This window comes from Bufo gargarizans, chromosome 6, assembly GCF_014858855.1.
Source record: "Bufo gargarizans isolate SCDJY-AF-19 chromosome 6, ASM1485885v1, whole genome shotgun sequence".
Classification (NCBI taxonomy): domain Eukaryota; kingdom Metazoa; phylum Chordata; class Amphibia; order Anura; family Bufonidae; genus Bufo; species Bufo gargarizans.
The window spans coordinates 19169221-19193479 of NC_058085.1; the positions used below are offsets into that span (position 1 = coordinate 19169221).

The following is a 24259-nucleotide window of genomic DNA, read 5'->3' on the forward strand; positions in this document are numbered from 1 at the left end:
ACTCCGCCCACACCTGACCACATGGACATGACATCGTCACAGGTCCTGTACCTTCTCCTGCAGCACAGCCTGACTCCTCCCACACCTGATCACATGGTTATGACATCATCACAGGTCCTGTACCTTCTCCTGCAGCATAACCTGACTCCTCCCACATCTGATCACATGGTCATGACAACATCACAGGTCCTGTACCTTCTCCTGCAGCATAACCTGACTCCTCCCACACCTGATCACATGGTTATGACATCATCACAGGTCCTGTACCTTCTCCTGCAGCACAGCCTGACTCCTCCCACATCTGATCACATGGTCATGACATCATCACAGGGCCTGTACCTTCTCCTGCAGCACAGCCTGACTCCTCCCACATCTGATCACATGGTCATGACATCATCACAGGTCCTGTACCTTTTCCTGCAGCACAGCCTGACTCCTCTCACACCTGGTCACATGGTCGTGACATCATCACAGGTCCTGCAGCACAGCCTGGAGCCCGACTCCTGCATGGTGGTAGAGATTACAGCCCAGGAGGCTCCATAGTGAAGGGTTGTCAGAGGAGGACACACCTGCCCCCAGGTAAGTGCAGGGATCTCAACTCTCCCGGAGGTTCAGGGAGTCTCCCGCTATTAGATAGCGGCTCCCTGACACCCGCATGTGAAACAATATCTCCCGGAAAGGTTTATCTCAGTCAGATAGCAGAGCAGAGAGATAAGAGAAGTGACAGGACAGTCTAGATTACAGGTTGAATTAACCCTTTAGGGTCAAATTGGCTTCTCAAGGAGATATATATGTTAAAGGCATCCCTTCTGTCTCATTCAGTAGCTATATAACTATTGAGAGAGATGCTTTTTTTTTTTTTTAAATACATTTACACATTTAACCCTCCATTTTAATTATATTATTTACCCCAGTGTTAAATTCACACCCCCTGGATGCTTTAATCATATATATATATATAAATATGATAATTTGGGGCAGGGTAATGAGCCCGGTCCTCCACACCATAGAGCAAAGTGTGCAGATACTTCATATGTTTGGAAAATGTAATAAAAAGTTTGTGAAAAAACCCCCAAAAAAACCTCCCTGAAATGAGTTTTTGCAGGTTGGGATGTCTGTAAGTGGAACACTCATCACAGCCACACATATAAGGCTCCACAGCCACAGAGATACACAGCTCCATCCCCCCTTAAGGCCCAGTTCACACTGCAGTTATTTCCTTCAGTTATTGAGCCCAGACCAGCAGTGAAGCGACTCAGAGATCAGGTGTAATGGGAAGATCTGCACTTGTTCTGTGTTTTTCTCCCGCACCAGGTTTTGGCTCACAATAACTGATCAAATAACTGGTGTGAACTCAGCCTAAGGATCTGCAAAACATGGACACCGGCAATGTGCATTCCGCATTTTGCGGACCGCACATCGCCGGCACTATAATAGAATATGCCTAATCTTGTCCGCAGTTGTGGACAAGAACTGGACATGTTCTATTTTTTTCGGGAACGAAACGAGTCTGCATTTCCATATCCGGGCAGCACATAGTGCGGCCCCATAGAAATGAATGGGTCCGCAATTCCGTTCCACAAAATGCGGAACAGAATTGCGGACATGTGAAGACCCTTATCAACAAATTCCAGAGAACATGAAGCAGGAGGTAAAGACGCAGCTTCTGGGGCAGGACACCAGCCTAAAGATAATAACATAACATACAAATCACAAGAGGTTGGTTCTCGTATACAATGCATTTCAAGGGCGGCCTTCCTCAGGTGCAACAAAAGCCGGGAGCAGGGGGCGTTATATAGAAGACATATCCAGGAGATCTCAGAGATGTGGACTGGAGCAGGGGCGTTATATAGAAGACATATCCAGGAGATCTCAGAGACGTGGACTGGAGCAGGGGACGTTATATAGAAGACATATCCAGGAGATCTCAGAGACGTGGACTGGAGCAGGGGGTGTTATATAGAAGACATATCCAGGAGATATTAGAGACATGGACTGGAGCAGGGGGCGTTATATAGAAGACATATCCAGGAGATCTAAGAGACGTGGACTGAAGCAGGGGGCGTTATATTGAAGACATATCCAGGAGATCTCAGAGACGTGGACTGGAGCAGGGGGCGTTATATAGAAGACATATCCAGGAGTTCTCAGAGACGTGGACTGGAACAGGGGACGTTATATAGAAGACATATCCAGGAGATCTTAGAGACGTGGACTGGAACAGGGGGCATTATATAGAAGACATATCCAGGAGATCTCAGTGATGTGGACTGGAGGAGGGGGCGTTATATAGAAGACATATCCAGGAGATCTCAGAGATGTGGACTGGAGCAGGGGGCGTTATATAGAAGACATATCCAGGAGATCTCAGAGACGTGGACTGGAGCAGGAGGCGTTATATAGAAGACATATCCAGGAGATCTCAGAGACGTGGACTGGAGGAGGGGGCGTTATATAGAAGACATATCCAGGAGATCTCAGAGACGTGGACTGGAGCAGGGGGCGTTATATAGACGACATATCCAGGAGATCTTAGAGACGTGGACTGGAACAGGGGGCGTTATATAGAAGACATATCCAGGAGATCTCAGAGACGTGGACTGGAGCAGGGGGCGTTATATAGACGACATATCCAGGAGATCTCAGAGACGTGGACTGGAGCAGGGGGCGTTATATAGAAGACATATCCAGGAGATCTCAGAGACGTGGACTGGAGCAGGGGGCGTTATATAGAAGACATATCCAGGAGATCTCAGAGACGTGGACTGGAGCAGGGGGCGTTATATAGAAGACATATCCAGGAGATCTCAGAGACGTGGACTGGAGCAGGGGGCGTTATATAGAAGACATATCCAGGAGATCTCAGAGACATGGATTGGAGCAAGGGGCGTTATATAGAAGACATATCCAGGAAATCTCAGAGACATGGATTGGAGCAAGGGGCGTTATATAGAAGACATATCCAGGAGATATCAGAGACGTGGACTGGAGGAGGGGATGTTATATAGAAGACATATCCAGGAGATCTCAGAGACGTGGACTGGAGCAGGGGGCATTATATAGAAGACATATCCAGGAGATCTCAGACGTGGACTGGAACAGGGGACGTTATATAGAAGACATATCCAGGAGATCTCAGAGACGTGGACTGGAGCAGGGGGCGTTATATAGAAGACATATCCAGGAGATCTCAGAGATGTGGACTGGAGCAGAGGGTGTTATATAGAAGACATATCCAGGAGATCTCAGAGACGTGGACTGGAGCAGGGGACGTTATATAGAAGACATATCCAGGAGATCTCAGAGACGTGGACTGGAGCAGGGGGTGTTATATAGAAGACATATCCAGGAGATATTAGAGACATGGACTGGAGCAGGGGGCGTTATATAGAAGACATATCCAGGAGATCTAAGAGACGTGGACTGAAGCAGGGGGCGTTATATTGAAGACATATCCAGGAGATCTCAGAGACGTGGACTGGAGCAGGGGGCGTTATATAGAAGACATATCCAGGAGTTCTCAGAGACGTGGACTGGAACAGGGGACGTTATATAGAAGACATATCCAGGAGATCTTAGAGACGTGGACTGGAACAGGGGACGTTATATAGAAGACATATCCAGGAGATCTCAGAGACGTGGACTGGAACAGGGGACGTTATATAGAAGACATATCCAGGAGATCTCAGAGACGTGGACTGGAGCAGGGGGCGTTATATAGACGACATATCCAGGAGATCTCAGAGACGTGGACTGGAGCAGGGGGCGTTATATAGAAGACATATCCAGGAGATCTCAGAGACGTGGACTGGAGCAGGGGGCGTTATATAGAAGACATATCCAGGAGATCTCAGAGACGTGGACTGGAGCAGGGGGCGTTATATAGAAGACATATCCAGGAGATCTCAGAGACATGGATTGGAGCAAGGGGCGTTATATAGAAGACATATCCAGGAAATCTCAGAGACATGGATTGGAGCAAGGGGCGTTATATAGAAGACATATCCAGGAGATATCAGAGACGTGGACTGGAGGAGGGGATGTTATATAGAAGACATATCCAGGAGATCTCAGAGACGTGGACTGGAGCAGGGGGCATTATATAGAAGACATATCCAGGAGATCTCAGAGACGTGGACTGGAACAGGGGACGTTATATAGAAGACATATCCAGGAGATCTCAGAGACGTGGACTGGAGCAGGGGGCGTTATATAGAAGACATATCCAGGAGATCTCAGAGATGTGGACTGGAGCAGAGCGTGTTATATAGAAGACATATCCAGGAGATCTCAGAGATATGGACTGGAGGAGGGGGCGTTATATAGAAGACATATCCCGGAGATATCAGAGATGTGGACTGGAGCAGAGGGCGTTATATAGAGGACATATCCAGGAGATCTCAGAGACGTGGACTGGAGGAGGAGGCGTTATATAGAAGACATATCCAGGAGATCTCAGAGATATGGACTGGAGGAGGGGGCGTTATATAGAAGACTTATCCAGGAGATCTCAGAGATATGGACTGGAGGAGGGGGCGTTATATAGAAGACATATCCAGGAGATCTCAGAGACGTGGACTGGAGGAGGAGGGGGCATTATATAGAAGACATATCCAGGAGATCTCAGAGACGCGGACTGGAGCAGGGGGGTTATCTAGAAGACATATCCAGGAGATCTCAGAGACGTGGACTGGAGCAGGGGGAGTTATATAGAAGACATATCCAGGAGATCTCAGAGACGTGGACTGGAGGAGGGGGCGTTATATAGAAGACATGTCCAGGAGATCTGAGACGTGGACTGGAGGAGGGGACTGGAACGCCCAAAACATAAAAATTCATACTTTTCTAACAATCACTAAAAACATGACTGGATAAAATGAGTGGCCCTACAAGAAGAGGATCACACACCCCCAAGGATATATAAATACAGGACACGAGGCTGAAGTTGGTTTCTTATTCAGAAGTTGCAGTGAGCGTCCCGAGGGGAAATCAGGTGAAAGCGGCATTAAAATACAAAAGACGGGCACAAAATAGGCAGAAAAGTGTGATTTAAAGACTGAAATGGATTCGGGCACTGATCTCACACTGGTGACATACAGAGGGTGGTGCCCGCACCATATACAGGGGAGTTCAGCCCAAACAAGTTCTGGGCACAAGAACTGAAAACAAAGTGGACAGACGGACACTGTCACTGTAACTGGTGTTTTTAAAGGGTTAAATGAATTTGGGCCGGGCTGAACTGAAATGTATATGATGTGGGGCATCATCCTCTGTGTGTTGGCAGTGTGAGATCAGTGGCCGGATTCATTTAACACCGTGGATGTCACTGTTGGGGGGGGGGGCGCTTTGGATGTCACTGTTATGGGGGGGGGGGGGGCTGTGGATGTCACTGTTATGGGGGGCTGTGGATGTCACTGTTATGGGGGAGGGCTGTGGATGTCACTGTTATGGGGGGGGGGCTGTGGATGTCACTGTTATGGGGGGGCTGTGGATGTCACTGTTATGGGGGCGCCACAGATTTCACTGTTATAGGGGAGCTGTGGCTGTCACTGTTATGGGGGGGGCGCTGTGGATGTCACTGTTATGGGGGGGCGCTGCGGATGACACTGTTATGGGGGGGCGCTGCGGATGACACTGTTATGGGGGGGCGCTGCGGATGACACTGTTATGGGGGGCGCTGCGGATGACACTGTTATGGGGGGGCGCTGCGGATGACACTGTTATGGGGGGGCGCTGCGGATGACACTGTTATGGGGGGGCTCTGCGGATGACACTGTTATGGGGGGGCGCTGCGGATGACACTGTTATGGGGGGGCGCTGCGGATGACACTGTTATGGGGGGGCGCTGCGGATGACACTGTTATGGGGGGGCGCTGCGGATGACACTGTTATGGAGGGGCGCTGCGGATGGCACTGTTATGGGGGGGCGCTGCGGATGGCACTGTTATGGGGGGGCGCTGCGGATGGCACTGTTATGGGGGGCGCTGCGGATGGCACTGTTATGGGGGGGCGCTGCGGATGGCACTGTTATGGGGGGGCGCTGCGGATGGCACTGTTATGGGGGGGCGCTGCGGATGACACTGTTATGGGGGGGCGCTGCGGATGACACTGTTATGGGGGGGCGCTGCGGATGACACTGTTATGGGGGGGCGCTGCGGATGACACTGTTATGGGGGGGCGCTGCGGATGGCACGGTTATGGGGGGGCGCTGCGGATGGCACTGTTATGGGGGGGCGCTGCGGGTGACACTGTTATGGGGGGGCGCTGCGGGTGACACTGTTATGGGGGGGGCGCTGTGGGTGACACTGTTATGGGGGGGCGCTGTGGGTGACACTGTTATGGGGGGGCGCTGTGGATGGCACTGTTATGGGGGGGCGCTGTGGATGACACTGTTATGGGGGTGCGCTGTGGGTGACACTGTTATGGGGGGCGGTGTGAAGCCGGTAATTCTGCTCGTAGATGATAAATATGATATAACGGCTCCAAAAAGATATTAAAGAGGACCTCCTCCTGTTGATTGACAGGGCCAGCGAGCGCTCTCCTCCTCCGGCTGGCCCTGTCAGCATTTCAAATCCTGCGCCTGTCTTCATTCCACGCAGGCGCTCTGAGAGAAGGACGCTCGCCTCCTCCGCACTCCCTCAGTGCGCCTGCGCTGATGACGTCTTCTATTTCGATGACGTCATCGGCGCAGGCGCACTGAGGGAGTGCTGAGGAGGCGAGCGTCCTTCTCTCAGAGCGCCTGCGCCAAATGAAGACAGGCGCGGGATTTGAAATGCTGACAGGGCCAGCCAGGGGGAGGAGAGCGCTCCATGGCCCTGTCAATCAGCAGGAGGAGGGGGCGTTTTTTTAAAAGGAGGATGCGGCGGCTACCAGCAATTAGACGCCCTACTTGCTGGTAGTGAAGTCATTTGCATATTTTCAAAGATTTTTTTTTTTTTTTTTTAATGAAACGAAGCCACAGACCAAGGTAAGAGCCCTATATAGGGAATAGTCGTACAATAAGGATTTTAACAAGCCGAAAAATGTGTTTTTGGGGTGACAGAAGCCCTTGAAGTCTCTCGTGGTGCTTTCATGGGTAAAGGGATTACTTACCGGTAATTTGATTTTCCAGATGACATGACAGCACCCTTATATTCCCTCCCTTTGATGTTCCTATATTCACTCGGGTGCAGCAGCAGAAAAAAAAAAAGGATTATATATATATATATCAAGAAAATCGGACTGCACTCCAGATAAATCTTCAGAAAAGTGTGTGTTTATTCACCCATATGGTGGCAAAGACGACGTTTCAGCTCGTACATGAGCCTTTCTCAAGCCTTCTTCTTCGTGCGACACCTGAGGGGTTAATTGCGGTGGATCGCAGCGCGCAGTATAGAGGCTGAGTGCCAGGTATGGGATATGCACCGCACCGCACCCCCCCCCCCCCCCTAACCCCAGTATTATAAAGTAGAATCATTGGTGGTGCAGTGCGCCCCCAACCCCCAGCTTCTGATCAGAGCCCCAGCAGTGTAATCCTGGGACTCTTATCGGTTACCATGGCAGCCAGGACGCTACTGAAGCCCTGGCTGCCATAGTCGGCTCCCTGCTGCTGTGTGCACAAAGCACAGGGCAGCAGGGAGAGTGTGAAGTCCTATTCACCCTGATAGAGCTCTATCAGGCTGAATAGGAGAAGGGATGAAAGATCCCAGGTTCTAGCCCCTAAAGGGGTAAATAGTTTTTAAATAAAAAGTAAAAAATAAAAAAAAGTGAAAAAAACCCCACCAAAATATTAAGTAAATTATTTAAATTACCCCCTTTCCCAATTTTACATATAAAATATATAAGCAATAAATACATTTTACATATCTCCACACCCCAAAAAAGTGCGAACTATCAAAATATTTACAAATATCTCCTATGCGGTGAACGCAGTAACAGAAAAAAAAGATAAAAAAACGTGCAATTTTACCTTGTCCCGACAAAAAATGTGGTTAGTACTGTTCTAAATGTGGTTAGTACTGTTCTTTCCATAAAATGTGGAATGCATGCGGCTTTTTGGGTGTTTTTATTTTTTTTCACGTGGTATCGAGTATCGCAATACTTTTTTATGGTATCGAAATAGAGTAAAAATGTTTGTATCGTGACAACCCTAGGTAAGACATGTTGTTTTTTTTTTATTATTATACTGTAATTATATGTGTTTTAAATTTGGCGACTAAATTCTTTAGGTTAGGAGCCAATGGCTCCTTGATATTCTTTTTTAGTCTGGAGCCCTGTAGGTGCCAGTGGAGGTCCGCGGCTTCCATCGGTCACTTGCGGCAGGTATGTGTGCCCCTCTGGTTGGAGGCAGGCCGCGTAGAATGGAGTATGGGAAGCAGCCTCGGTTGGGGTGATGCGTTCCCACGTGCGTGGCTGGAGCAACCTCAGTCCTGGCGTGCAGTGGTTGACAGCAAGGGACGCCTTCAGGAGCTTCGGGTAGGCTGTTACAGGGATTATGACGCACTTCCGGGGCGGGCACTTCCCGGAGTCGCTTGCTGATGACGCGTGCGTTCCATATGAAACACTTCCGGTGGCGTGCGTTCCACTACCCAGTTTTCCGGACGGAGATGCCGAGGTAGATCTGGGGAAGCCTGTGTGTTCAGAAATTGCTGGAGCAGGACACTAGGTGCTCCTATCGGCTGATCCCTGTATACTGTCTGCTATCCTGCCAGGTATTTGATGCAGGATGATTCTGAGTAGACGGGTCCTCCTTGTTTGGTTTGTCTGCTTGTACTCTGCATCATTTCACTATGTATGTTTTCATAGTAATATGGAAGTAGAAAAGAGGCCCGACCCGGCGGGAGGAGAAAACTCTGAGCCGGTAGTGCATCTCAGAGTCTAGAATCATAGGGTTAAGTACCCAGATCTATGCAATAGACATTAATGGGGTCGTTTATCTGTTTTTTCATAGACAAGACCCAGTAAAATTTTGACTCAGGGAAGAGCTAGATAAGAGTAACTTATTTCCTGCTGAAGATACAGATAAGTTATTAAAAGCGATCTGTTCTACCTTAGAGTTAGAAGATACTAAGGAAGATAGGTCAGTAGTGGACACGGTTTTTGAAGCTCTGCAGCAGAAGTAACGAAGATGTTTTCCCTTACATAAAAAGTGTTATATCCCTCATTAACAAAGAGTGGAAAAAACCAGACAAAAAAGTCTTTATTCCCAAAAACTTTTAAAGGAAATACCCCTTTGAGGAGGATGCTACTTCTTTCTTCTTTCTGGGGTAAGGCGCCTAAGATTGATGTGGCCATCTCTAAAATATCTAAAAGATCCTCTCTTCCATTTGAGGAATTGGAGTCTTTAAGGGATCCATTAGATAAAAAGATTGACTCCTGCCTAAAGAGTACCTGGGAAGCCTCCTCCTCCGCCTTTAGACCTGGTATAGCTTCAACAGTGGCAGCTAGATCCATGGTGGTTTGGCTAGATAGGTTAGAGACACAGATTCGTGAAAAATGCCCCCGTGATCAGATTCTGTCCTCTATTCCTACCTTTCAGAAGACAGCTGAATTTTTGGCTGATGCCTCGGTAGATTCTATCAGACTGTCAGCACAGGCCTCCTTTCTTTCAGCAAGCAGAGCCCTGTGGCTAAAGAATTGGAGAGGAGGTGACCTAGCATCAAAACAGCGTTTATGTGGCATTCCCTGCCAGGGTGAATTCCTATTTGGGTCCGATTTGGATTCCTTACTGGACAAGGCTGCAGACCGGAAGAGAAAATTTCCAGATGTATCCTCGGGATTCCCTGTAAATTCCTTTTCAAGGCCCAGGCATTCCTTTCGAGCCTCTGGATTTAGAAGGAGAAACTGTGGTAATGAGAGAAACCAGAACACTAGATCCAGAGGATTTGGAGGCAGGGGTTTCCTTTTCGGAAATAACTCATCCCAACCTAAAAAAACATCCCAACAGCAACCATGATGCCAGAAGCAGGGTGGGAGGAAGAAAAAAATACTTCCTTTCTGCTTCAGAAGACGTTGGGGGAGTTTGGGTTCAAAAGTTAATAAAGGAAGGTCTGAAGCTAGAATTCCATTCTACTCCACCCCCTCCTCCTCATAGTTTCAGATCCTCAGATCTCAGCCAATCAGCAATGGTAAAAGAGGTATTGAGTCCAGTGCCAGTGGGAGAACGGGGAAGAGGATACTATTCTCTTCTCTTTTTGGTAAAAAAAATGGATGGAACCTTTCGCACGATTATAAATCTCAAACATTTAAACAAACATCTGGTTCAGAGGAAATTCAAGATGGAAACAATAAAATCCGCTGTTCAGCTTCTCCTTCCAGATTGTCACATGGCAGTGCTTGATTTGAAAAGACGTGTATTACCATGTCCCGATTCACCATTCTCACCAGCAGTTCCTCAGAGTGGCTGTAAAGATCAGAGGCCAGATTCATCATTTCCAGTATCAGGCGCTTCCATTTGGTCTTTCCATGGCACCCAGAATTTTTACCAAGATTATCTTAGAAGTGGCATCCTTCATAAGGAAAGAAGACTACTGTTTCTACCATACCTGGACAATTTCCTCATCATTGCAGACTCTCATCAGAATTGTGTAATTGCAGTTCAGAAGGTATTGGGCAGATTTCCTGAAACAGTTAGGTTGGATTATAAATCTAGATTTCCTGAAACAGTTAGGTTGGATTATAAATAAGTCCCGGCTGCAACCAAGAATGCATCAGTTATTCCTAGGTTTCCTCCTTGATTCCAGATCCCAGAGGGTGTTTCTTACAGAAGATAAAATTTCAAGGAATCGGAGGAAGATTCAGATGTTAAGATCTTCAAATCACCTGTGCATTCGGAAGTCCATGTCGCTGCTAGGGTCAATAAAATCTTGTATACCAGCAGTAGCATTTGCTCAATTGCACACTCGAGCCCTGCAAACAGAGATCCTGTTCGCCTTCAAAGTCTGCGGAAATTCATTAGAGACAAAAATAAAAATCTCATCAAAAACTCTGAAAAGTATGGAATGGTGGCAGGAGAAGTCAAATCTAGATCAGGGAGTTCCTTGGAATATCTCCACTCCCGTGGTATTGACCACGGATGCCAGTCTTCTTGGGTGGGGAGCGCATTGTCTAGACTAGGTCTTTCAGGGGACATGGTCTACAGTTCAGCAGACCTTCTCCTCAAACAGGAAAGAATTGTTGGCAGTTCGACTTGCCCTACAAGAAGCGATCCCACTAATCTATTCAGACCACATAAGAATATTATCAGAAAATCATGCAATGGTGGTGTCACGGAAGGTGTACAGGAAACAAGACAATGCAACATGAATATATGACTCACTGGATCCAAAGCTAAGGAACAAAAGGGAGACCCCTGCATATGACCTGGCACTTTCCCTTGCTGCTCAGCCTATGCAAAAATCCCAAAGGTGGTTGATTGCATATCCACGTACCTCGACTATCTAACACCTGAACACCCTACAATAGTGAGGCGACACGACCACCGGCTCTCTACACCAGACACGGAGGGAGTCAGGGTCACCTGGGATCCAGCAAACAGAAAATAACAAATAAATGTACAGCACTTAACTATGTAGCAGACTGGGAAATAGGATCAGCATGCACACACACTCCAGGAAGTTGTATAAGCCGCCCAGTAATGCATTATGGGGAGGAATTTAAAGGGATGCAATCAGTCCAACTACATGACAGCTGAGAGAGGCTAACAAGATGAGGAACTGAACACCACAACAAAGAAAACTCAAGGAGGAGGTTCTGAAAGGCTTCTGTCAGAGCTTCTCAGCTGTCTGGTTGTGACAGGTGGCATATATAAATCACCAGGGGGGTACGAGATCCAGATCCCTCATGAGGGAAAGTTCCCTTCTGTTTCAGTTTGTGGAGGGGAAGTATGGACAGATCTCGGCTCTCCACATAACAGGGAAAAACAATGTCCACGCAGATTTCTTGAGTCGCGATCAGCTAAGACTGGGGGAATGTTCTCTGAATCAAGTTATCTTTGGGAAAGTAGTCAGTGCATGGGGTCTTCCGTCCATCGACCTGTTTGCCACCCGAGCAAACAGGAAAGTGAGATGCTTCTACTCGCTCAACCCAAGGGAATCCCCATTTGGAGTGGATTCTCTTCTCCTGAAATGGGACTTCCCTTTGTGCTAGGCATTTCCACCCCTTCAGTTAATTCCGTCAGTGCTAAAGAAGATCAGGAACGAGCAGGCGAGAATCACTCATAGCCCGATTCTGGCCAAAGAGAGCTTGGTTCTCTCTCCTAAGATCTATGTCTATTTCCGACTCATGGATCCTTCCCGAGATCCCAGACCTTCTCAGACAGGGTCCTGTTTGCCGTCCAGACTTCAGAGGTTTAAATCTGACGGCCTGGAATTTGAAAGGACGCTATTGATCAACCAGGGGTTTTCCGAGGCGCTAGTGTCCACCTTGCTAAAAAGCAAAAAAGAACTTACCATATCCATTTACGCTAGAGTCTGGAGGAAAGACCTTGAATTTCTAGGGATCAAATCAGGCTCTGTTCATAGGATTCAGATATATTGGGCAGACTAGATGGGCCAAATGGTTCTTATCTGCCGACACATTCTATGTTTCTATGTTTCAGAAACATCTATTCTCCAGATTCTGGAGTTTCTACAGAAAGGGTTATCTGGGGGGTTACCTATAAGTACTCTAAAGGTCCAGGTTTCCGCACTTTCTGCCCTTTTCCATAGGAATTTTGCATCCAACCGTTGGGTTATAAGATTTTTTTTAAAGCAATAAACATAATATTGGCATTAAAATCTCCTAGTTTTGCTCCGTGAGATCTGAATTTAGTATTAAATTCCTTAACCCGTGAACCTTTTGAGCCATTATCCTCCTGTTCAATAACACCTCTCGTTCAAGCTGATTCTGTTAGTAGCCCTTACTTCAGCCAGAAGAGTAAGCGAAATACAGGCCCTGTCTATTAACCCTCCTTTTATGTCCATCGCTGAGGATAGAGTGGTTCTGAGACTAGATCCGGCCTTTTTGCCAAAAGTCCCATCCAGAGTTAATGGGCTTCAGGAAATTGTGCTGCCTACCTTTTTTGCTAACCCTAAGACTCAGGAGAGCTGCCTGGATGTCAAAAGATACCTTTTACAGTATCTTGAAGTAACAGGGGAGTGGAGGAATTCCTCTTCTCTCTTTGTCCTCTTTTCAGAAAAGAACAGAGGGAAGGCAACCTGTAGGAGTTCTTTGGCTAGGTGGATAAGGTCTGTTATATCTCTTGCCTACACATTATCTGGTAATCCTCCTCCTATCACACTAAAGGCACATTCTACTAGATCTGTCTCTACCTCCTGGGCAGAAAGATCTAATGTTTCAATTGAGCAGGATTTGCAAAGCTGCCACATGGTCTTCTCCTTCCACTTTCTATAGACACTATTGTCTTCAACTAAATTCCTCCTCCGATCTCCTGTTTGGTACCAGGGTTCTTCAAGCGGTGTCCCACCCTTAAGGAAGGGTGTTCTCTGTAATCTCTCTGTGGTGCTGTCGTGGGGGAAGGGAAAAATGATTACTTACCGGTAATCTGATTTTCCAGACCCCACGACAACACCCTTCCTTATTCCCTCACTTGGGGTTTTCCTGGTTATTTCTTGTGCACTGTGTGTAGCAGAGAAAAAAAAAAGGTATTATATATGTAGAAATTATGCGTGTTGGATAAACTAACTTGGGATGGAGTCTCTCTCATACTCTGTAAACCACTGAGGTGGGAGAGGGGCTCCTCCCTTTTATTTCTGCAGGTTTCCTGTCCCTAGAGGCGGGTCCCCTCTCTCTGTGGTGCTGTTGTGGGGTCTGGAAAATCCGATTACCGGTAAGTAATCATAATTTTATTGCCCTGATTCTGTAGTTTACAGAAACACCCCATATGTGGTCGTAAAATGCTGTATGGCCAAACGGCAGGGTGCACAAGGAAAGGAGCACCATATGGTTTTTGGAAGGCAGATTTTGCTGGACTGTTTTTTTTTTTTTTTTGTTTTTTTTTTACACCATGTCCCATTTGAAGCCCCCCTGATGCACCCCTAGGGTAGAAACTCCAAAAAAGTGACCCCATTTTGGAAACTACACCCCTCAAGGTATTCAAAACTGATTTTACAAACTTTGGTAACCTTTTAGGTGTTCCACAAGAGTTATTGGCAAATCGAGATGAAATTTCAGAATTTAAATTTTTTGTAACCTTGTCTCACAAAAATGTAATATAGAGCAACCAAAAATCTTATGTACCCAAAAATAGTCCCAACAAAACTGCCACCTTATCCCGTAGTTTCCAAAATGGGGTCACTTTTTTGGAGTTTCTATTCTAGGGGTGCATCAGGGGGGCTTCAAATGGGACATGGTGTCAAAAAACCAGTCCAGCAAAATCTGCCTTCCAGAAACCATATGGTGTTCCTTTCCTTCTGCGCCCTTCCATATGCCTGTACAGTAGTTTAGGACCACATATGGTGCGTTTCTATAAACTACAGAATCAGGGCAATAAATATTGAGTTTTGTTTGACTGTTAACCCTTGTTTTGTTACTGAAAAAAATGGATAAAAATGGAAAATTTGCCAAAAAATTAATTCAGAAATTTCATCTCCATTGGCCAATAACTCTTGTGGAACACCTAAAGCGTAACAAAGTTTGTTAAATCAGTTTTGAATACCTTGTAGTTTCTAAAATTGGGTCATTTTTGGGTGGTTTCTATTTTGTAACCCTCACAAAGTGACTTCAGACCTGAACTGGTCCTAAAAAAGTGGGTTTTGGAAAATTTCGGAAAAATTTCAAGATTTGCTTCTAAACTTCTAAGCCTTGTAACGTCCCCAAAAAATAAAATGGAATTACCAAAATGATCCAAACACGAAGTAGACATATGGAGAAAGTAAAGTAATAACTATTTTTGGAGGTATTACTATGTATTATAGAAGTAGAGAAATTGAAACTTGGAAATTTGCTCATTTTTCGAAATTTTTAGTACATTTGGTATTTAAAAATAAAATAAAATTTTTTTTTTTTTTACTCCATTTTACCAGTGTCATGAAGTACAATATGTGATGAAAAAACTGTATAAGAATGGCCTGGATAAGTAAAAGCGTTTTAAAGTTGTTCACACATAAAATGACACTGGTCAGATTTGCAAAAAATTGCCTGGTCCTTAAGGGGTTAAAGAGGACCTTTCCTCCGTTTTGACATAGGCTAATTATGGTATTACCTTGTAGGGCGGCCCCCACTGATTCCATGGGTGTTATATGTTTGTTTTTTTCAAACCTCCCTCCCTTCTCCCTGGCTGTGAGCGCGATCCAATCAGAGCGGACCGATAACAGCCAGGGAGAAGGAGACGCCCACAGCAAAAGACTGCGCCTCCGCCCCGTTACGAAGTTACAGCTCATTACAATACAGCACGCTAAAATATCTGGGAACCACAGCGGACGAACGAGGGGGGGGTTAAAAAAACAAACATATAACACCCATGGAATCAGTGGGGGCCCCCCTACAAGGTAATACCATAATTAGCCTATGTCAAAAAAGATGAAAGGTCCTATTTAATTATATTGTGCAATCAGTAAAACATGGTACAAGCGTCTATGCAAAAATATTAATGATTTATTATACAATAATTTTAAATACAATCAAAGAATAATCAATGTGAAATCAATAATATGCAATGATACACAGTGATATGCAGTACCCAAAATTCTCCACTAGGTTGCACCAACACAAATACCAGCGTATTCACAGTACCTCTCAGACATCAGATGTAATACAATGTCCCGACCACACTTTTGAGACACAAAAACTCAATAATAATAAGTATAGAAGCGAACCCTTGCTCTGCTAAAAATATGACAAATCTTGGATGTCGGTAGTATTGACACACAACTTAAAAATTATCAAGCCTGGTATTGTCTAGTGCAGTGGTCCCCAACCTTTTTTGCACCAAGGACCAGTTTCATGCAAGACGATTTTCTCAGGGATCGAGTGGGGTGGGGGGTCCTGGGGTGGGGCTTAGGGGGGTGCTGGTCGGCGCTGACTGATTGACGCGTATAACAAAACACAAGGTGCATATTAAAATATATAACCCTAAATAACGACTATATAAACTGACTAGGGTCTCTGCTGCACTGGTCACCCTATAAGACTCTTAGATTTTAGAGGAGAACAATAAGAAAAAAAATGTTTCCATTACACCTCAGGTCAGACCAGCAATCGGACTTCAGATCAGACCCCCAATGCCTCAGATCATACACCCATGTCAGCCAGCCATCATCCCCCCATGTCAGCCAGCCATCATCCCCCCCCATGTCAGCCAGCCATCATCCACCCCCCATGTCAGCCAGCCATCATCCACCCCCCATGTCAGCCAGCCATCATCCACCCCCCATGTCAGCCAGCCATCACCCCCCCCCATGTCAGCCAGCCATCATCCCCCCCCATGTCAGCCAGCCATCATCCCCCCCCATGTCAGCCAGCCATCATCCCCCCCCATGTCAGCCAGCCATCATCCCCCCCCATGTCAGCCAGCCATCATCCCCCCCCCATGTCAGCCAGCCATCATCCCCCCCCATGTCAGCCAGCCATCATCCCCCCCCCCCATGTCAGCCAGCCATCATCCCCCCCCATGTCAGCCAGCCATCATCCCCCCCCATGTCAGCCAGCCATCAGCCATATGTAAGACCCCAGCCATCAGCGCAAAAAACAACAACACTTAGCTCTCCTGATCCTGGACGCCACTGCTTCTCACCATCACGATCCTCTTCATCCTGCTGTTGGCTGTGTATCGCGGCCACAGCGCACAGTGTGAGGTCACAGTGCGCCCTCGCGCTGTGCGCAGCCCTGTACAGCCGACAGCCAAGCCGAAGACCAGGAAGAGGTGGGTACAGATCCTTCCCCGCTTCCTGGTCCTCCGGTACTAATGAAGCGCTTCCATAATGGAAGCTCTTCATTAATACCATGTTAAAGACGGCCCTGATTGCAGCGGTCAAGCAAACAATCTTCCAGGGCCCGGTCCTGGACCGCAGCCCGGTGGTTGGGAACCGCTGGTCTAGAGAGTTTCCTCTGAGAATCAATATTAGATCTTTTATTCCGAAATATGCATCTTTAGTCAATAGTGATAATATTGATGTAGCACCTTTTAATACTAAGCATCCCCACTAAGCGGGGAGTTTACTAAATATCAGGCTAATTGATTTATATCAATACTATACAGAATAAAGTTATACGTTACCGAGAATGCAGATGATGTGCAGAGTCTAAGGGAAGTCAGCTCAAAAGTCTGTTTTGGCCATTGAGATTTTTCTCCTGGGGTGTGTCTCCTTACTTCCGTTCTTCTCTTTCTTTGTCTTTTTCCTTCTCTCTTCCCCCCCCCCCTTAGGCTGAGTTCACACGGGCGAGATTTCCACGCAAGTGCAATGCGTGAGGTGAACGCATTGCATCCGGACCCATTCATTTCTATGGGCTGTGCACATGAGCGGTGATTTTCACGCATCACTTGTGCGTTGCGTGAAAATCGCAGCATGCTCTATATTGTGCGTTTTTCACGCAACGCAGGCCCCATAGAAGTGAATGGGGCTGCGTGAAAATCGCAAGCAAGTGCGGATGCGGTGCGATTTTCACGCATGGTTGCTAGGAGATGACAGTCTATTCACTGTATTATTTTCCCTTATAACATGGTTATAAGAGCCAGGGGCCTGTCAGAAAGAGTTATAACAACCATGTAACAAAGTGACAAGATGGTTACTTCTGCCATCTACGGTAAGATTTGAAAAAAATTCCGTTCCTGGTTTGTTTCTCTTCACAAAGAGTCAGTTTCCCCTTCTATTCAGGACATTCTAGAATTTCTGCAGGAAGGTTCTGACATGGGTCTCAGGCCCAGTACTATAAAAGTTCAGATTTCGGCTTTGAGTTGGTTTCTTGACTTCCCTCTAGCAGAGCACAATTGGATAAAAACTTTTTCTCGTGCCATCTCCAGAATCCGGCCTCTGGTAAGAAAGTCAGTCCCTCCTTGGGACTTGTCACTAGTATTGGAGCACCTATGTAATCCTCCTTTTAGAACCTTTAGAAAACTGTGAAATAAAAATGCTCTCTTTCAAAATAGTATTTCTAGTGGCGATAACATCGGCAAGGAGCGTAGGAAAGATACAGGCTTTTTCTTCAGGAGAACCATATATGAGGATTCTGGGTGATAGAGTAATCTTAAAATTAGACCCAGCCTTTATGCCAAAAGTCGTTTTTGTACAGATCCAAAGAATGCAAAATAATGTTTTCATACTCTAGGTGTTCGTCGTTAAAGTAATACAATATTTAGAAGTCACTCGCCCCTTCAGGAAAGATTCCGCTTTATTTGTACAATTCGCAGGGAAGAATAAGGGAAAACAAGCTTAAAAATCCACTGTTGCAAGATGGATTAAATCAACAATCCAGCAAGCTTATACTTCCCAGAATAAAGACCGTCTATTCAAAGTCACAGCCCATTCTACTCAATCAGTGGCTGCTTGTTGGGCGGAAAGAGCTAATGCCTCACTGGAACAAATCTGCAGGGCAGCTACCTGGTCTAGTTTTCAAACCTTCTACAGACTAGACCATCTGCTAATAGAGACCTAGCCTTTGGACGTAAAGTCCTACAGGATGTAGTCCCTCCCTAGTTTATCTGGTATTGCTCCATATGTGCTGTCATGGAGGACGTTCTGGAAAGTAGAATTTAGACTTACCAGTAAATAGTTTTCTAGAGTCCAACATGACAGCACCCTACTTATCCTTCCCTAAATATATATGGTTTATTACTTTGTGTAGATATATGTATATATGTGGCTTGACCAGTGTGATGATTTAAAAACACTGGTGTTGGAGGGGAGGGAGGGGCTTTTTACCTCTCTGTTCTTCCTGGCCCTTAAGAGGTATATATGGACATCCTCCATGTGTGCTGTTATCTCAGACTCTTTACTATTTACCGGTAAGTCTAAATTCTACTGTATGTATCGCCAACATATTTCGCAGCATTTTACAATTACCCGGATAACACGGGACCTGTAGAATCCTCCACTGCTCCAGCACTGAGGCTCCTGTGGTCTCCTTCAGTCTGTTTACATCACTGCAACGACAGTATTGGTCGGAGCTCTGATGGCGGCATGTATATCACCAGACCATTAAGGCCTAAGATGGTCAATAGCAGTCACGTGCTGTTCATACTGGCATCACTAATGACGTCTTCTATTGGCTGTAAGGGTCATGTGAAGGTGTGACATACCATAAAACTGCCTTGACCTCACACATGTTTTGATCACTATAAAAAGAGAGAACACAACATCTACGCATTATTGTCTCCTCTTGTTATCTCCAGTAATGGTATTGTAAATTGTATTTTCAGTTTACATCTTCTCATCTTCTCTCCATTCAGGTTCCTACAATATAGGATCCGCTCAGTGGATATCTTCTATATAAGACCCCTCTCCTGATTGACCCATTAAGGATGGACAGGAACAAGATAACGGAGAGGATAATAAATCTCACCCTAGAGATCCTCTTCCAGCTTACTGGAGAGGTGAGAGGTTCTGATGATGTCACATTACATCCTCTTATCTATGTTACTAACAGATAGACATGACTGGAGAGGTGAGGGACTCTGGAGATGTATGGAGTGATAGTTATTACTGTGTCTCTCCATAACCAGGACTACATAGTAGTGAAGAAGAGCTCTAGTGAGTGCTGTCAGAACCCTGTGTCTGAAGGATGGGGAAGAACCCTGAGCCCAATCATGGGGCCTCCACCTCACCCCCTGATACATGAGGAAATCAATAGAGAGAAGATCCTAGAACTCACCAACAAGATGATTGAGCTGCTGACTGGAGAGGTGACACTGCTGGGAATGCTGGGACATTATACAGGAACACTATGAAGGGATCTGGGTGATGACTGTATCATTGTGTTGTCAGGTTCCTATAAGGTGTCAGGATGTCACCGTCTATTTTTCCATGGAGGAGTGGGAGTATTTAGAAGGACACAAAGATCTGTACAAGGACGTCATGATGGAGGATCACCGACCCCTCACATCACCAGGTAATAGACATGACTAAATACACACGTCCTCTCATTAGCTGTATGTCAGGGATGAATTCAGTCACTGGATGTGTTTCCTACAGCTAAGGAAGAGATAATAACACCGGAGAGATGTCCCAGTCCTCTTCTTCCACAGGATGGTTCAGAAGAACATCACAATGTCCCACAGGATGTTCAGGTAGATGGAGATAAGGTCTCATGAAATGTTCCCTATGATCCGTAGAAGACTGTGAAGATCTTGTGTTCAGTCTTGTTTTATCCACCAGTATTATATGTTTTATCCTTGTATAATGAGAAAGGTGGAGATGGCAGGATTACAGCTGACCATAGACGTTACATGTTGTCTGTAGCTTCTCACAATTTTCTGCCTGTACAGACTTTTAAGATGGCGTCCTCTGTGAACTGCTGCAGATTTTTTGTGGTTGCACAAGAGTGGCACAACAATTTGCCCTGGGACCCATAGAGCTCTAGTTAATCCACTTTGTCCTTACACTATAATCAGTTATAAGCAGAGTGTTCTAGTGATGATAGATAATCAGTTCTTACCTCTCCTGTGTTCTCTCCTGTCCTTATACTATAAGCAGTGATAGCAGACTGTTCTAGTAATGATTCATAATCAGTCCTCACCTCTCCTGTTTTCTTTCCTGTCACTTATACTATAATCAGTGATAAGCAGGGGGTTCTAGTGGTGATAGATAATCAGTTCTCACCTCTCCTGTGTTCTCGACTGTCCCTTATACTGCATATTTCATGCCTGCAGTCATCCCAAAACTGGTAGACAGAACAGAAAGACAGCATTAAAGTTCAGGAATAAGTAACTTTTTACATGTGCCCGCAGCCTCTACTATGGAAAGAGTCATATGCACCTGCTACCCTTAGCTCTGGTTATGTGTGCCAGCAACTGTGTGTCCATCTTCCAGTAAATGTTGTTTGCTCCCTTGCCGGCACAGATTTTACTGCAGCCAATGACTGGCTTTAGATGTGATGTGTTTGTTGTGGACATGTTACCCCTGAATCTAGTCATTGGCTGCAGCAGAGCAGATGATTATGCCCATTCCGAGGAGGTAAATAAGCCATCGAAAGAACTTTGGATTACCGGCTTCTCAGCCCTGGGGCGGCCAGCAAGGACAACTGGTGCACAAACAATGTAATGTTATATACACACAATGTAATGTTAGGGATGGAATATAAGGGCTCCTCTCCCTACATTGCAAACTGGTTGAAATAACAAAGCAATCAGATTGTAATTACAGAAGTATTTGAACACCCTGCGATTTTGCAAGTTCTCCCACTTAGAAATCATGGAGGGGTCTGAAATTCACATTGTAGGTGCATTCCCACTCTGAGAATAAAAAAAATAAAAAAATTCAGGAAATCCCATTGTATGATTTGTAAATAATGTATTTGTCTTGTACTGCTGCACATAAGTATTTGAACACATGAGAAAATCTGTGTTAATATTTGGTACAGAAACCTTTGTTTGCAATTACAGAGGTCAAACGTTTCCTGTAGTTCTTGACCAGGTTTGCACACAGAGCAGCAGGGATTTTGGCCGACTCCTCCACACAGATCTCCTCTAGATCTGTCTGGTTTCGGGGCTGTCGCTGAGCAACACAGAGTTTCAGCTCCCTCCAAAGATGTTCTATTGGATTTAGGTCTGGAGACTAGCTAGGTCCCTACAGAACCTTGATATGCTTCTTACGGAGCCACTCCTTGGTTATCCTGGCTGTGTGATTCAGGTCATTGTCATGTTGGAAGACCCAGCCACGACCCATCTTCAATGCTCTGACTGAGGGAAGGAGGTTGTTGCTCAAAATCTCACAATAAATGGCCCCATTCATCCTCTTTTTAATACAGTACAGTCGTCCTGTCCCCTTCGCAGAAAAGCACCCCCAAAGCATGATGTTACCACCCCCATGCTTCACAGTAGGGATGGTGTTCTTAGGATGCAACTCATCCTTCTTTTTCCAAACACGACAAGTGAAGTTTAGACCAAAAAGTTCTACTTTGGTCTCATCTGACCACGTGACTTTCTTCCATGCCTCCTTTGGATCATCCAGGTGGTTATTGGCAAACTTCAGACGGGCCTGGACATGTGATGACTTGAGCAGGGGAACCTTCCGTGCAATGTATGATTTGAAGCCATGACGGCGTAGTGTTCTACCGACAGTGACCTTTGAAACTGTGGTCGGAGCTCTCTTCATGTCATTGACCAGCTCCTCCCCTTGTAGTTCTGGGCTGATTCCTCTCCTTTTTTATCATCAGGGATACCCCACGAGGTGAGATCTTGCATGGAGCCCCAGTCCGAGGGAGACTGACAGTCATCTTTAGCCTCTTTCATTTTCTAACAATTGCTCCAACAGTAGATCTATTTTCAATTGCCCCATAGCCCTTTCCAGCCTTGTGGAGGTCCACAATTTTGTCTCTGGTGTCTTTTGACAGCTCTTTAGTCTTGCCCATGGTACTAGTTGGCGTCTGACTGACTGTGGGGTGGACAGGGGTCTTTAAAGAGCTCAGACAGGTGCTACTAAGTTAGATTAATAAGTGGTGTAGAGGTGGACATTTTAAAAGCACAGTAACAGGTCTTTGAGAGCCAGAATTCTTGCTGCTTGCCAGGTGTTCAAATACTTATGTGCAGCAGTGCAAGACAAATACATTCTTTACAAATCATCCAATGTGATTTCCAGATTTTTCCATTTCATCCACCATGACGGCCCACATTGAGATTGACCCTTGACCTCTGTAGGGGCAGGAACACAGAGAGTTTAAGAACCCCCCACCCCTCCACCTCCTCAGTGCTTTCCTGCCCCTACAGGGGCCAACACGTGGAGAGGATCCTCCTCAAGGAGGATTACATCGTTAGTTTTTACTTTGCAGGTTCTCCAGCTGGCCTCCCGCGGCATGGGCTAAGGCTGGCCAGCTTGGAGCATCGAGGACCCTCGTCTCGGCCTATGCTGAGGCCTGTGGTCCTCCCCCATACCTCTCGTACTTCCTTCCCTCCTTAGGGAAGCAGTCGGGGGTGCCGGATTCGCAGGTGTGCGGTGGGCGGCGTTCTTCCTCCGCATGCTGTGCGCTTGTGACCGGCTGGGGGAGCAGGTGCGGCGCATGGAGCGCTCAGGAGGCAGGCTGGACGCCGCACGCATCCTCTCATAGGCTCGTGCGGCGCCGGCTCTTGCCGTCACTAGGGGCGCAGCTTGATGACGTCAGACGCCGGGAAATTTGAAAAGGGAAGTAGACCGCGGTTCCCTCCAGCTCTTGCCTGCTGCACCGCGATGTCTGAGACACCTGCTCCCCGCCAGGAAGGCCCTGATCCCACTACTGCCAGTACCGTGAGTCCCCTTCTGGGGGGTATATATTTCAGTCTTTTTGTCATTGAAATTCTAATTGGCATATCTGGTTGCTTCCTCACTCCAGGGCAGCAAGGAGTCAAAGCCGAAGTCCAAACTCCTAAAATGCTGCGCTTGCTCTAAGCGTCTCCCTGAGAACTACAAAAAAAGGTTGTGCAAATCTTGCACATCGGAAATTTGGAAAGAAGAACAACCAGATATTCTGTCTGAAATGAAATCTTTTATTGCGGACGAAATTAAGTCCTCTTTAGCCACCCCGACAGCCCCCGCTAGTACTCCTATCCCCTCCAAGAAACGCAAGTTGTCCGCTATCTCCTCCTCTGAGGGCGAGGATGTTGAAGTGGCTTCCAACTCATCCAGACAATTTCCTAATGAGGAACCCTTGTCTGACGGGGAAATTCCGGACGAGGATAAGAAATATTTCTTCTCCGCTGATGAAATGGAGGAGCTGCTGAGAGCAGTTAGATCCACAATGGGTATCGAGGATACCCCTAAACCTCGTACGGTACAAGACGAAATGTTTGGGGGCCTTAGATCTAAATCCTCTATAGTTTTTCCCATTAATGAAAATATAAAGGAGATGATAATGGGAGAATGGTCAGACCCGGAAGGGGTTCCCAGAGGAGAAGGATTCTAAAAAGAAGCCCTTTCGTCAATTCCAGCCTCAGCAGAGATCCTACAGGGGGAAAGGTAAAACTGGCCGATGGAGCTATCCCAAAGGAGGGAGAGGAAGAGGCTTCATCCTCAACCCCCAAAATAGACCAAACAAACAGCAGTGACGCCAGAGTAGGGGGGCGACTGATGGGTTTTCTATCTTCCTGGAAACAGGTAACTTCAAATCCCTGGGTTCTAAATGTAATCTCTCAGGGCTACAAGATAGAATTCGCATC

At 46.3% G+C, this 24259-nt stretch overlaps 1 protein-coding gene and 1 long non-coding RNA gene across 2 annotated transcripts in view; both read left to right on the forward strand.

The window, feature by feature from the left end:
• LOC122940407 (zinc finger protein 850-like) overlaps nt 1-24259 on the forward strand; it is a 335684-nt gene that overhangs the window by 289643 nt on the left and 21782 nt on the right. The window lies entirely within an intron of this gene.
• LOC122940469 lies at nt 479-19804 on the forward strand. Its single transcript, XR_006390290.1, has 3 exons — nt 479-579; nt 19364-19507; nt 19637-19804. It is a non-coding gene; the product is annotated as an uncharacterized LOC122940469 (long non-coding RNA).